General features: G+C 37.6%; 1 pseudogene; it reads left to right on the top strand.

Moving 5' to 3' along the window:
* The window catches only part of LOC127153479 (interferon-induced very large GTPase 1-like), a 112,306-nt pseudogene that overhangs the window by 53,573 nt on the left and 44,131 nt on the right, over window positions 1-14,602 (top strand).

Here is a 14,602-nt window from a genome sequence, read left to right as displayed (position 1 = left end):
TCAGAAGCCACTTGTAGCCACAGTCTGTTTGTATTCTATGTGATTTTGTTTGTTATATTGTTTGTCTCACTCAGTTTTAGACAGTGTCCCCAGCAGAAATGATAAGTTAAGGTGAACGTACTCCACCATGTTTCAACTTCATTGCAGGAGAATACATACATGATTTGTGTGTTGCATGTTTGGGAGTGAAACACTCTTGGTCAGCCCTGGAAAAGGCTGATTGCTCTTTTTGTGAGCATTCTGCAATGGGAAGCTCCGCTTCTGCCTGGCTCTCTTCTTGAGTTATTTTTAGCTCTTTTCGGATGGGACTAGTTTTCTAAACTACATATGAGTTTTGACTCTTATCATCCAAAGTCTGCGATTTTTTTTTTTTTTTCCCCCATGTACCAATTTGGATGGGACTAACACCTCTGTGTTTGTTACAGAGATGGAAGGGGCTGTTTTGTACATCAGGTGTTGCAGAGATCACGTGCTCTGTATGTGTACAATGCATATAGTCATTCAGTTTATGCTAATTATTACCATTAGTATAAACAGTTCATACTAATAACAGTTTTACTACAAGTACCATGGTTAAGCTATGGCTAGTATAGCAAAACCATGGTTAATGTGTGGTTACTTATATTTAATTATTTTTTCTTTTTATTAGTTTGTAGTACAACCATGTTTAATTTTCTTAAATGTACATAAAACATTATGTAATTGAGTGCAGAAATGAAGGTGAGTAATCTTACCAACTGTAACACTGATATTACAGTAACCACTCTTAACAGTTTACATGGTCTGGCTATTGATTTTATTTATTCATTTTTATTTCTTTACAACGAGGCAAATATCAAAATTGCACATGGTAAGAGCATCTATAGTAGTTCACAATGGCCAAAACACACAAGGAAAAGAAAAAAAAAAAAAAAAAAAAGTTGGCAATCATAGAGATTTGCAGTTGGACAGGATTGGATTTCTCAGAAGATCGGAGTTTGCCGAAAAACAGTAACGTGCTCTGGAATTATTAAAGAGGTTATGTGAGAAAAACACAGATGTGGCAGATTCTGTCAGTATTAAAATCGCAAAATACATCTGTGAAACAAATTTCTCTAATGACCCCCTGTAAAAGTCCTATCTGAATATAGTCAAGCATTTGTGCCTTTGATGTTTGGGACCCATGTCTGCTGAAGCAGCACGTGGATTATGCCAGCAGTTGCAGATGGATTTGCCTTTCTCTCTCTCTGGCTGTGTGCAACCGATTCCAAGTTGTTTTAATAAGAAGAACATCCATTATATTCTAAACGACCCATGTAATAATTTGTCTGGTTTATTTCGTAAATGTATTTGACTCTAAGGATTTAAATATTAAAAATGCATCTAACTTTAAGGAGTTAGATAAGCAAGAATTTTCTGTCAGGCCACAGTTCTGGCCCTCTGTCCACCAGTCAGATGGCTTGTGAATGCTATAGGCCAGGGATGGAACATCGGTCCTGGAGTGTTGCTGTCCTGCAGAGTTTAGCTCCAACCCTGATCAAACACACCTGAACGAGCTAATCAAGATCTTCAGGATTACTAGGACTATAAACAGGTGAGAGTTTTTTTCAGGGTTGGAGCTAAACTCTGCTGGACATCAGCACTTTAGGACCGACATTGCATATCCCTGCTATAGGCCATTTGCCGCATTTGTGTTTCAGAAAGCAACAGTCTTAGCAGGGTTCCAGTCAGTGTGCTCAATGCAGCTGCCAAAGTGTGGCACCTGCCCTCTCCTCTTCTGAATGGAATTTGCTCTTTTTGTGGTCCTGGAAGGTATATCAGAAATTTAATCCCTAAGAGTCATCCTCAGAGTAGTTAGTGCCTCTCAGAACAGCTCTTCTATTAGCATTGACTTAATTTAAAAGAGCAGGAAATCTGCAGGCCCTTTAAGCAGTCTCCTGCTTGGATTTTGCACCTCAAACCAGATAACATTTAATACCATCCTTAGTCATTCCTAGAGGGGAGACTGACTGTGTTTATTATGACGGTTTCTCCAAAAAGCTAACTGCTCCAACCTGCCTTTTTTTTGAGGGATTGTGTTCAGAGCCATACTTCTGTGGGTTGGGTCCTACATTTAATGAGACAGGGTGGTGACTTCCCAGCTAACAACTGTTTGTTCTATGAATGTTCTGAGAACATTATGGTATGTTCTGGTAATGTTTTCAGTGGCAAGTTTTAATTTAATTCCCAAAATATTCTCATAAAACATTCTTTAAAAACATTCTACAAATGTTTATTGATAACATTGTTAGAACATTATCCTTTAACATTATAATAAAGATTTAATCTGGAAGCTTCCCATTGGACATTAATGTTGCTCAGATGTCAAATTTTGTCAAATTTTAGTTGAAAGTAAAAAAACAGCATTACCAGCTTCACTTATTATAAATCAGATTGACTTTATTTCGGTCATACATTTACAAAAGGTCTTATTGAGATTAACAGAGATTTAGATGTTTATGTCACCATTATGGTGATAAGTGTTTGCTTTAGTTGGGTAATTTGACTTTTAGAGGACTTCTTTTAGTTGCTGTAACTGTGTTTATTATAGCAAAAACAGCTGGCAACATGTTGATGAAATGCTTATTGCCATAATGGTGACATCAAACCAAACTATTAATTTTAAACAGACATCAACATCTAAACTTTTGTTAATTTCAATAAGAATTTGTGTAAATGTATGACAATAATCTGGTATAATAAGTGAAGCTGGTAATGCTGTTTTTGGAGTTATGCAATGACGCTGGAGCTTGACATCAAACAAATGTTGGGTTTTAACTTTCAACCAAAATTTGACATCTGAGCAATGTAAGTCCACATATACTGTGATGGGAATCTTTATTAGAATGTTAGAAGACAATGTTCTAACAATGTTATTAATAAACATTTTTAGAATGTTTTTAGAGAATGTGATCCTACCTTTTAGCAGAACATTCTGCGAACTAAAATAAAATTTGCCACTGAAAACATTCCCAGAACATGAAACATTTCTTGCTGGGATCCTTGCTGGTTTTCCTAACATGGTTGAGATAATGTTCTTTATTAGTTACCATGAAACATTGTGTCAATGTTTTAGTAAGAATATTGCCTATTCTGTTACCTAAACAACATCCTCAAAACATCCTCAAAGTGATGCAGTTACAATGTGATATCATTGTTTACATTTAACGTTATAGGAACGTTATTTAACACTAAAAACATCCTTAAAACATTCTTTAAACATTACATTCAAATGCTTTCTTTAAAACATTAACCAAACATGTACAGAATGTTCACTAAAGTTCTGGGAATGTTCCCTGTTAGCTGGGATGATGTAGCATTGACTTCCATTCAAAAGATAATGTCTCAGGTCAATGTAACCCGGTTCTTTTGGAAGGGAGTGAGTCACATTGCCACACTTCAGGCTCATTCATTGCCTGTGTGGTTTCCTTCAGACAATTAAAAATTGGGGTTTCTATCATGAAGGTGCTCTTTTATGGTCTTGCTGACAAGCTACAGACACCAGTCACCAGTCATGTGGAAGCATTCTCATAACGTAAACATGTAGCATCTCATTCCTTTTTTCAGGGTTAGGGGTTTTATTTCAGGTTCTGTTGGGTCATTGTGAATTTTGACATTTAAATAAGGCTAGGTTAAACAGAAAACATTGTGATGTGTAAACATGGCATTAGTTTGGTAATGTTGCCATTTTTCCCAGACACGTCCTGTTCAGAATTTGTTTTGGCTTTATTTTCCTGTTTTCAGACTTGCTGAATGTATTGATTTGAAACTAGTTTGACCAATAACATGCAGGCACTGTACATAATCAACCAATCGTGGTGCATGAGAAGGTGGGATCTACAGAGAACGGTCAAAGTGATGCAAATATACGTAAATATTAGATGTATTTGACTTGAAACAGTGCTGAATGAATGGCTATTGCTGGCAATCTGCCTCAGAACATAAAACATTTTAGAAACATTTAATGATTATGAGCTTTTAAAAAGGTACAACTTTTGGTTCTGTAGGTGATCCCAGCTCCAGATTTTCCTTGGTTATATCCTTGTTTTCATTAACCAGTTGGTCAAGAATATTCACAAAACATTTTATCTTACCACTAAACAGCTGTAAAAGTTTTTAGCTAAAAGCCTATTCACAAAGCTGCTGAGACAAACTTTTACTAAGGAATAAAGAGAAGTCTTAAGCTAAGAGTAAGGGAGGGGTTGACCTCATTGCTATGGATGATGACAGCATGATTACTAACTATGCACACAGTGATTGGCTGATAGGGGAGGAGTCTCTGACAGAGATTTGTTCATAGAAATATTGTACAGCAGGATATTATGTTGCCATATTCAAATAAAGGTTTAAAAATAAAAAATGTTGCTACATTCAAAAGATTTTAAAATGCAGACTATGTGTCAGCCTATTTCATGTGTGCTTCTTGTAAACCTTAGATATGCATATAAACAGCCTTTTAATTAACAGAGTAGAATAATCATGGCTGATAGTAATATAAAAGAAAACCAAACTGGACGCAAGAACAGCTGTTACTTCTTGCTCAACTTGTTAATGAAAACAAGCATATAATCAAAGGAAAGTTTAGAGTAAGTATAACCTTCAAAACCAAAAAAGATGCATGGAAAAACATATGTGAAATTACGTGAAAATAAATGCAGCATGTTTCTAAGATGTTTACGTTCTGAGGCAGATTGCCGGTGTTCTGACACCATTTGTGATTTGGTCTTAATGACTTAGGAGCCCTCTTCACTACTTCTAACGTTTCACAGATTTAGGTGCTAGTTTTAGCGCTAAAAAGCTTCGTGAAATGCTCTTGGAGCAAACATTTAGGAGTCCTAAATTTAGGATTGACACTCCTATTATTTTTAAGATTTTCTCCTAAATCAGCAAATTATGAGCAACGTTTAGCCTTAAGATGTTTTGTGAATATGGGCCCTGAGCTTGTGTTCAGTTTTTTTCATTTTTCTTTTTAATATTTGCATGTCTTACTCTCAACGATGATTATTCTGCTCTGTTTATTAAAAGGCTGTTTATATGCATATTCACTTATTGTTTATCAGAAGCACACATGTAAGAGGCTGACATTTAGACTGAACATATACTTGTTTAATTAGTGACACTTAGCCTGTATTTTTGAATGTGACAACATTTCTATTTTTAAATCTGTTTTTGAATATGGCAACATAGCATCACACTCTACAGTATTTCTATAAATATATCTCTGACAGAGAGCCCTCCTCTATCAGCCAATATACCTTGTCCAAAAATACAACAGTGCATATATGGAATGCTTCAGGATGTAAATATGTGTGCTTGAGTTTAACAGTGGTTACCATTGTGCTGAAGAGTAGCATTGTCAATTGTGATTTTCACTTTGCTGTAATGTAAAATGTTTAATAATGACAAATCATAATGTCTTATTAAACCAAATGTACTATTCAGTATGGAGTAGGTATGTTTGTTTTGAATGTGTTTGTTCTGAGCATTACTGAGAGTTGTATGTTGGATCAATGGAATGGATTTGAATTGAAATAACATTCTCTTGTTCTGTGTTGTATAATCTTGATTGAAGTAGGTTACAACAACACAATTAGAATTATAAATATTGTCAGATAGAAACACCTCCTTAAAGCAACAACTGCACAGGTTCACTTTTACAGTGTAGAAATCCTTGTCAGAAAGTGTCTAGGAAAAATTATCTGGTCACCCTAAAATATGGATTTTGTTAAATGTGACTTCTCAGTGTCTGTTAATTGTGTATGTGCTTTACAAAGGCTCCTGGAATCAAGCTCCAAGCATTGGGATAAATCATGCCATCTTTTCGGTGGTGTTTTACTCAGGTAGGAATTATGTATATTAAATATATTAATTAATAAATATACTTTTTACATGGTGTCATACTATATAGGGCAGAGTGGGATAAGCCATTTGTAAAATTTTTGTTTTTATAAATCAAAATAGGTTTTTCTTTACAATATTTATTCATTTGGCTCTTTTGTAGATAGGGAAGTAGAGATTGACAAGAAAAGCATAGGTTGGAGAGAGGGGAATGGACAAGCCTAGAGCTGGGATCCCAACTAGAAATTTTTTTGTTGTAAGAATGTTCTGAGAACATTATTCTGTGTTCTGGTAATTTTTTCAGTGGCAAGTTTTATTTTAGTTCCCAGACTATTCTGCTAATAGGATAGGATAGGATAGGTAGGATAACATTCTCTTAAAACATTCTACAAATGTTTATTGATAACATTGTAAGAACATTATCCTCTAATACTATAATAAAGATTTATTCAGGAAGTTTCCCATTGGACATTGGATGTGGACTGTAATGTTGCTCAGATGTCAAATTTTGGTTGAAAGTAAAAACTCTTTGTTTTATGAAGCTCCAACTTTATTAAATAACTCCAAAAACAGCATTACCAGCTTCACTTATTAATCAGACTGACTTTATTTCTGTCATACATTTACAAAAGTCTTATTGAGATTAACAGAGATTTAGATGTTGATGTCACCATTATTAGTTGGATAATCTGACTCTTAAATTTCAGATGTTTTTTTTGCTTCTGTAATTGTGTTCATTATAGCATAAACGGCAAAAGAAAACATCATTACATTATCATTATTATTCAGTCTAATATATGGTGTTATATATATGTAATATAATTCAGACTGAAATCCAGAAAAAAAAATAATGAAAATCAAGAATTAAAAAACGGAACATGAAAGGACATGAAGGACCAGTGTATGAATCTTAACAATGGTGACACGTTTCATGCTGCAATGTATTCTGGGTGTATCATACAGAACTCATCCAGGGCTCCCAGAATGCATTGCAGCATGAAGCATGTCACCATTGTTGACATTCATACACTGTTTCTTGATGTCTATTTTGGTAACCAGTGTCTGGTTTGTAACCAGTGTGTTTATATATCTCTATCTGTCTGTCTGTCTGTCTATCAATAGATAGGTAGGTGAACACCACTGGATCTTATGCTGCTAAAAGGCTTTGCTAAAAGACTTTACAAAAGTCATTAATATGAAACTTGTTGTGTAGGGTAGACTCTAGAGAAGATCCGTTGATCAGATTACTACATGATGATGTCATTGGTCCTATTTTTTCTTGTTGCTTTCATCATAACAAAGATATAGCACCTAAAAAGAAATGTTGAGTCACATTGCCCAACTAAAGCAAACTATTACTTTCAAACAGACATCAAAATCTAAACCTCTGTTAATCTCTATAAGAATTTGTGTGAATGTATGACAGAATAATCTGGTTTATAATAAGTGATGTCAGATACTGCAATAAGTGCTGTTTTTGGATATGTTTAATGACACTGGAGCTTGACATCAAACAAAGTTTGGATTTCCACTTTCAACCAAAATTTGACATCTGAGCAATGTAAGTCCACATCTAATGTGATGGGAAGCTTTATTGGAATGTTAAAGCATAATGTTCTAACAATGTTATCAATAAACTTATTTAGAATGTTTTAAGAGAATGTGATCCTACCTTTTAGCAGAACATTCTGGGAACTAAAACAAAACTTGCCGCTGAAAACATTACCAGAACGTGAAACATTGCTAGTTGGGATTTGAACTCAGGTCCCCAGAGGCACAGTTGTGTGATATGTAAGTGCACAAATAACTTGGCTATTAACACCAACTCTTTGAATTGTAACATTCTGGTTTTGTGCCTCTTTGGAACTCAACACCTTTTAAATAATTTAAATAGTCTTCCACAGTGGTTCTCAAACTTTTTACACTGGTGTCCCCCTGGGGCATTTAGCATTATTCTGAGTACCCCCAATTAGATTGCAGTCACACCTTTTCCATTAAGGCATATTTTGCCCCCTTAAACCCATAAATTCATGCGTTTTTTACCTGTATAGAGACAAAGTTTTTTCTAGACTTAGACTTATTCTATTCTAGTCATATTCTTAACATTCTATTAAGTGTATTATTGATCTACTAAAGAAACTAATAAATTATGGCAAAATTAAATACTTGTAGAATTAAACTAAAATTGCAGTAAATTACTGTCTTAATGAGCGAGACGTCGCATCTTTCAGTCATTCATTCAGTAAGGAAGCGGCTGAAGTTATGAATGGGTTATTAATCACTGACTCTCCAAATCGTTAAAGCTGCAGATTCCTTCACTAACGAAACACCACTGTTGCTTGGAGACACACACCAGTTCTGTTGCAGATTTTGTTGAAACTATTGTTTTGCTGTAAAATATAACAAACTATATTGACAATATTGTGTTTAAAATGTAGGCTACATTTAAAATGTAAAATGTTTACTTTATATTACTTTTTTGTTGAATTGTTATATAAAATCAACATCTGCAATCGTTTGGATATTCAGAGAATTTAGCGTTCTTGCTCGTATTTTAAACATAAAAAACAATAACTCGCACCGGGCATGTTTCTGTATCGAAGAGAGTTTCTTATATCGATCTCTGTTTACAGTCTGTGTCAATATTTGTTCTTATTGCTGCTAAGTGCTACAAATCTACTTTAAAAATACAATGAACAGCAGCGCAATTTGCTAAAGCAGCATACTTTGCGGGCATCCTATGATACGCTCTTTGTGTACTGTCACCTCACGTTCTCCAGTTTGAGAACCAATGGTCTAACAGATCAGCTTGAGTTATTTCCTTTATAAGTTTAATTTTCATTTGTGTTATATTCTTTTTCTGACTTAAATCTATCCAACACATGTGACATATGGAATATTGGCTTACCCTACCTCCCTATATAGTTAACCAAGATAACCAACATCACTTACATTTAATTGTTTGTTTATTTTTTTCCATTTGCCAGTTCTGCTTCATAATGCATTGGAAAGAAGGACATTTTACAGTCAAAATGGAGCTGGCATTTTTGTACCTATGCTCATTTTGGCAGTTTTATGGTTGGGTGCCATCTTTTGTGGAGGTAAGATACACTGTTGGTCTATTACAAGGACTGCTTTCAGTTTATTGCTGTTAGGTTGCACAAGAAGAGACAAAACAGTAAATCTTGATTCATACTTAAAACTTTCCATTTCAGATAGATTTAGAAATTCCTTTTTAGCAGCTCTATTTTAATGAGTAAAGTCAGCTGTGTCTAATTATGTTCATTGAATAAATCAAACCTAGTTTCATATTTAGAATACAACAGAATACAAATGCTGAGTATTCAAGGTAAACAATGCAGATTGCCTTTCTCACAGATACTGAGAGCTAGAAAACCAGCTATTGTGCACTGCACAATATAATAGAAAAACTTTCATGTGGACAAGGTTCTCCTTAGAAGAAGCTATCCATGATTTTGACTTTAAATGTAACACTAAATTTAACTTTAAACACATCAATAACCCATATTAAAATACAAACCACCATTACATTCTGTAATTTCAAGGAGACTCAAAGATATACACAAGAGAAATAACCCAAGTGCAGTTTATTTCATGGTGGTGACAAGCAAGCAGAATCCAGAACAAAGGACACTATCATACACCTGGCTCAATCTGGCACCAGGCATGATGCAAGTGTTTTTTGCTAGTACACGTAGCAACATGTTGTTTAAATAAATGCATTTGTGCCCATTTGTGTGCCCATGGGTGTGTTGGTCTGAAAACGAGGTGTGTTCAGGCACACTGTTGGCACGTTGCTATTGATCCCACTTTATACACTGTAAAATCCAATAGTTTACCTTACTTAGATATAATTAGTTATCTTTACTTAGTTGCTATACTTACTAGGTTTTATTAAGTTACAGCTACTTTCAAGTGAGTAAAACAATTTACTTACTGCTTTGAGTGATGTTTACTTAAAATATTCAAGTAGCCACAAAGGAACCAATGACATTAATAAACCAGTGAGAGGCAGCAGTGCACTAATATGTTGCTAATTTGCAAAATAACAACAGAAGAAGAAGAAAAGCAATTTTTTTTGAGGTGGCAATTAATCTGCAGTTATTTTTCACTAGTTACATTCACTCATTTCCCAAAGTCATCTTGAATGTTGTTTCAATACGACTATATATTTGAGAGAACATCACATAAACTGACTTCATAAATTGATGTTGATTTTCATAAAATGTTGTTGGTGTGTCTTATTTCATTTATTTATTTATTTTTTATTATTTTTTTTTACTTACCATTATAGTGATTAATATTCCGTTTGGTTGGGCACTTGAAACTTTTTTTTTTTTATATTATGATTTTCTTCCTATTGATTCAGCAATACAACATGAAGTCATAATTTTTGATTTCAAGGGAAGCAAAGTAATAAGTACATTGCTTTTTGAAGGAAACCTTCTAGTTGTGATGTTTTGATTAGCTTTTAAATCTTTTAATTCTTTAGCTAACGTATTTTTAAATGTATTAATGATGTTTTATGATTTCATTGTTCTTCATAAACACCTTGAGAAAATTTATTGGGTTGAGACAGTCTTTTTATAAATGTGGTAATGTGCTCAAGTCACAAACTTCAACATTTAGCACATGAATCACAACAATGGTAACAATTCAATTTTATTTATTTTTATTAATTGTGACAATAACCATTATATTATTTTATGTTGTGCTACTACTGACACAAGTCAGTAAATAAAATTAGCAAATAAAAACAACAACAGTAAAACAAAGCAATTGCATAATTTATTCATGCCGCAATGCACTCTGGGAGTCAGTGAGTAGCTATACTAAGTCAAATGTAACCCTAAAGTAAATGATTAAGTACCCCCTACAGTTCTTTTTTAGTTACTAGAACTCTCCTGTAAGTAAACTATACTAACTAAGCATTTGTCACTACAACATACTATTCCTATTCCACTTTACTTAGTTTTTTTAAGGCAATCGGTTTGCATGCTTTTTTTAAGTAAGCCCAACTAATTAGATTTTACAGTGTATTAGGTGGCCTTAACTATTATATACTTACATTTAAATTAGTCATTTGATACAATGCACTTGTGTACATACATGTTTTCACATTGCACTTACATTAAAAATAAATACTTGCATATAAATACATCTGTAATTAATTTTTGCAATTATGCAATTTATTACACCTTAACCCACCCTTAAACCTACCCATACCAACAATCCTGTCACTAGCCTTATCGGCATCCCACCTCAATAGCAACAAAAGTGTTGTGCAATGCAATATGAACACAATAAGTACACTTTACTTATTTTTTGATGTAAGTACATAGTAGTTAAGGCCACCTAATATAAAGTGGGGCCTGCTATTTTGAGGCAACTGAAATAGACTGTGTGTTATAAACAGAGTGTGTGTGCGTTGTGCACCTGTCCATAGGCGCATATCACTAAGGCACTCTTTAAATAACAAAATAAAACACTGACTTTAGACCAGGTTTCAGTTAGTCAATGGTGCAGTTTTGTTTGCTATTTAAAGAGCGGCTTAGTAATATGTGCCTACGGGCAGGTACACAATGCACATACACTCTGCTTATTACACACAGGGACCCACAGTAGCACACAATTTTTTTTGTGACGGAAAGGAAAGTCAAATGGCAGAAAGCCACATCCTATTTGTTTTTTGTTTTTATTTTACAAAATACCTTTTACAGTGATGCATTATTAATAAGACAATAAATGGCAGTGCTTTAGGTTGATGTTCTGGTATAAGGAATCAAAACAAAATACAGTTAACCAAACATCAGCACGCCCACCTCATTCTATCGCTGTTAGAATGCGACTGAAATACAAAGTCTATAATTTACATAATAAATAATAGTTTAGCATTTAGATACATCATGAATATGGAAATATTATGGAATATTTGGATTTGTGCTGAATGAGAGAGGTAGGATACAAGAGCACAAAGCTTGCAAACAGTTGATTGTGCATGTCTTTAAATTAACGTTATACTCCTTTGTCACTGAGAGACGCGTTGTAATGCCACGCCAGCAGAGGGAGCCCTCACCCTAGGACTGCCTGCATGCTCCCTCTGCTGCTTCTATTGTTACTTCCTGTTTGTCACTATTTAAAGACTGGCCATGTGCTCAATACTTTGCGAAGTATTGCCAGTTAACCTGCCTTACCGAGCGTTGTACATTACTCTGTTGGATTACCTGTTGCTGTTTTGCTTTGTTTATGGATTTCTGAGTTTACGGATCACCCCTGTTTGGATTGTTTGCCTGTGTGGACTGTTTTCAAGGTTTGACCCTCATCTGCCTTTTGACTATTGCTATCTGGATTACCCCTGTTGTTTTGGTTGCTATTGGACTGCTTTTGGTTTCGACCCTCTGCCTGTTTATACGTTTATGTTTGCTGCTGTGACTAATAAAGTTCCGCATTTGGATTCTAACGCCGCCTCAGCGTCCCTCGTTACAGAATACTTCGCCTCCCCTGAATCCAGCGGAAGTTACAGCATACACAACACAAGAAAATCATGAACCCAGCAGTATCTTGTCTCATCTGCCTTCGTCAAGGCGACAGGACCATAGAGGAGTATGTTGAGGATTTTTGTGGACTGTGTCATCTAGTGGATTTTAATGATGTGGCACTAAAGGACTTTTTTCGTTTTGGGTTAAACGAGCCCATTAGTTCAATTCTGCCAGGGGGGAAAATTTGTTGGTCACTGGAGAAATATATCGATCATGCCCTGCTCTTAAGCGGATCACCATACACTGTTGGGATTGCGGACGAGGGACTTCGCAATCCCACTGTAACCACCACACCACAGCCTGTTCAAGCCACATCCACCAAGCCAAAGCCTGTTCACGTCATGCCTGCCAAGCCAAAGCCTGCTCAAGCCACGTTAACCAAGCCAGGGCCTGCTCACGCCATGCCTGCCACTCCAGGGCCTGCTCACGCCATGCCTGCCGCTCCAGGGCCTGCTCATGCCATGCCTGCCGCTCCAGGGCCTGTTCACGCCATGCCTGCCGCTCCAGGGCCTGCTCACGCCATGCCTGCCGCCATCCAGGGCCAGTCCACAAGATGGCCGCCATCCCTGAGCCAGTCCACAAGATGGCCGCCATCCCCGAGCCAGTCCACAAGATGGCCGCCATCCCCGAGCCAGTCCACAAGATGGCCGCCATCCCCGAGCCAGTCCACAAGATGGCCGCCATCCCCGAGCCAGTCCACAAGATGGCCGCCATCCCAGAGCCAGTCCACAAGATGGCCACCATCCCCAAACCTGTTCACAAGATGGCCACCATTCCAGAGCCAGTTCACAAGATGGCCGCCATCCCAGAGCCACTCCATAAGATGGTCGCTGTCTCCAAGTCACACCACATGATGGCACACATACTGGACTCACCCCTCATGGCTGTATGGGCAGCTAAAATGGCAGCTACCCCTGGTTCCAGTCAAGTTGCAGCTGTGTCAAGTCAATTCGCAGCTGCGTTTCCTGAGCCAAGTAAAGTCACAGCTGCCACCCCCGAGCCAAGCAAGATTACAGCTACTGTTCCTGTGCCAAGTCAAGCTGCAGAGCCAAGTCAAGCTGCAGGTGCTTCCTCAGAGTCAGGTCAAGTTGCAGCTGTGTCTCCTGTGTCAAGTCAAGCTACAGCTGCTGCTCCAAAGTCCAAGGCTTCCAAGCCAAGTCTAGTTCCAGGGTCAAGTCCAGTTCCAGGGTCAAGTCTAGCTACAGAGCCCGGCCAAGCTACAGAGCCCGGCCAAGCTACAGAGCCCGGCCAAGCTACAGAGCCCGGCCAAGCTACAGAGCCCGGCCAAGCTACAGAGCCCGGTCAAGCTACAGAGCCCGGTCAAGCTACAGAGCCCGGTCAAGCTACAGAGCCCAGTCAAGCAACAGAGTCAAGTCAAGCAACAGAGTCAAGCAAGGCCACAGCTGTTCCCCATGAACCAAGCCAAGTCACAGCTGTGTTCCACGAGCCAAGCCAAGATACAGCTGTTGTTCTCCATGAGTCAAGCAAGGACACAGCTGTTCCCCACGAGTCAAGCCAAGTCACAGCTGTTCCCCACGAGTCAAGCCAAGTCACAGCTGTTCCCCACGAGTCAAGCCAAGTCACAGCTGTTCCCCACGAGTCAAGCCAAGTCACAGCTGTTCCCCACGAGTCAAGCCAAGTCACAGCTGTTCCCCACGAGTCAAGCCAAGTCACAGCTGTTTCCCCACGAGTCAAACCAAGTCACAGCTGTTCCCCACGAGTCAAGCCAAGTCACAGCTGTGCTCCCCGAGTCAAGTCACGTTACAGCTGTCGTTCCTGAGCCAAGCCATGTCGTTCCTGAGCCAAGCCATGTCGTTCCTGAGCCAAGTTACGTTGCAGCTGTGTTTCCCGAGTCAAGTCAAGTTTCCAAGTCAAGTCAAGTTGCAGCTGCGTCCCCTGAGTCAAGTCAAGTTTCCAAGTCAAGTTACAGCTGCGTTTCCTGAGTCAAGTCAAGTTTCCGAGTCCAGTCAGGTCACGGCTGTTGTTCCACAGTCAAGTCAAGCTGCAGCTGTTGTTCCAGCGTCAAGTCACGTTAAAGCTGTGTTTCCTGTGTCAAGTCAGGTCAGAGCTGCTCTTCCGAAGTCCAGTGAAGTTACAGCTATTGCTCCTGAGTCAAGTAAAGCTATAGCTGTAGCCCTCAAGTCAAGCAAAGTCACAGCCGTGGTTCCTGAGTCAAGCAAAGTCAC

Source organism: Labeo rohita, chromosome 22 (genome assembly GCF_022985175.1).
Source record: "Labeo rohita strain BAU-BD-2019 chromosome 22, IGBB_LRoh.1.0, whole genome shotgun sequence".
NCBI classification, from domain to species: Eukaryota; Metazoa; Chordata; class Actinopteri; order Cypriniformes; family Cyprinidae; genus Labeo; species Labeo rohita.
The sequence above is the reverse complement of the archived record's forward strand: the minus strand, read 5'-3'. Positions and strand labels throughout refer to the sequence as shown.